We start from the raw sequence: 1,585 nt of genomic DNA, 5'->3' as shown, positions 1-1,585 counted from the left end.
GTAAAATTATGTCTTTAATTTATAAGATACCTTTACGTACAAAAGTTATAATTTGATAGACTTTTCTAAATAACAAAATATTATTACCTACAAACATTATAAACTATTATTACAAAATGCAACTATATGATTTAAGAGAAATGATTATATGAAATTGTGATTTCACGACATCTTTATCTCTTTCTAATAGGAGAATGAAAAATCTGATTTTTCTCATCACTTTTAACCTTTTAGTTGGATTTAAATTTTTCATGAGGAAAAATTAAAATTAAAAATCAAAAGAAAAATATAATATATCATTTTCATAATAATAAAAAGAATAAAATGATGTAAAACCACAATTTTCATATGACCCATGAAAAACTTTTTATACCTTTTCACTTTCCACATTAATGTCGACAATGGAATTCCCCAAACTTTGGTGAATTTAATTTAATAGTCTGATCTATCACTTAAATAAGTTGGCCCCATATTTCTTTTATAATATACCAAAGATAAGGTATTAAATTAAGCATTTAATTCATAGCGGTTTCAAGTTTCAATCATTAATTTATTTAAAGTTGCTGTTTTCAAATAATTTTGTTCTTTGATGACTGACTTCGAAACCGAACTTTGAAGAATTTTAGATGGTTTAACAAAATTTTAGGGTCTGAATGAAATTTTAATTTTTTATAGTCTATATCTTTATAATTTTTAAAGGATTAAATCGAATTTTTATAATTTTAGAGAATTAAAGTGTAACTTTACTTTTACTAATTTAAAAATTTTTAAAAATTTAAGAGACTAAATAAAAATTTTACATTTTAGGGGGGCCGGCCCCTTTCCAGCCCCCCAAATTCTCCTCTAGTTTTATTAGTGATATTTAACAAAGAGTTTAAAAGAGTCACGATTCAAATAGATAATCTGGAGATAACTAAGACTTTACAAAAAAAATGTGATAACAAATTTCGATATCGTTGTACTCACTCAGAAAATTAAAATTTAAAGGTGATTGAATCAATTTTTTTTAAATATATACAAAAAATCTTTCTTAAGTTATTTTATTATAATTTTAATCATATTTATTCTTTTTAACACAATAGTTAAAATTATTCATAATCCTTCTTCAATCTATAAATAAAAAATAATATACTTTAACATATTCAAAACTATATCTTCCTGTATTAATCGACATTACTCAAAAGGAAACTAAAGAAGAAGAAAAAGGACCACTAATTTCACGTCTAATATCATAAAGAATGTCGCATCATAAACTTTTGCTTTAAAAAAAGAAAAAAAAAACATCAAAAGGATGGATTCGATTGACAAATCGCCAAAAGATAATGTATATTTAATTAAGCATTTAATTCATAGTTGTTTCAACTTTCAAGTTTCAATAATACATAGTACTAAGTTAAATTAAATTTAAGTAAACTATAAAAATTGTGATTTTTATTTTTTTGAAATTATATTTTAGTTATTTATGTTTGAAATGTTACGTTTTAATAATTTAAGATATCGTTTTGTTACGAAGTGGTTACTCAACCATTAAATTTCGTTACCTTCCTAATGACAATCTTACGTGACAGACTAAATAGATTTTAAA

The sequence above is a fragment of the Gossypium arboreum genome, chromosome 13 (genome assembly GCF_025698485.1).
Source record: "Gossypium arboreum isolate Shixiya-1 chromosome 13, ASM2569848v2, whole genome shotgun sequence".
NCBI lineage: Eukaryota > Viridiplantae > Streptophyta > Magnoliopsida > Malvales > Malvaceae > Gossypium > Gossypium arboreum.
The sequence above is the reverse complement of the archived record's forward strand: the minus strand, read 5'-3'. Positions refer to the sequence as shown.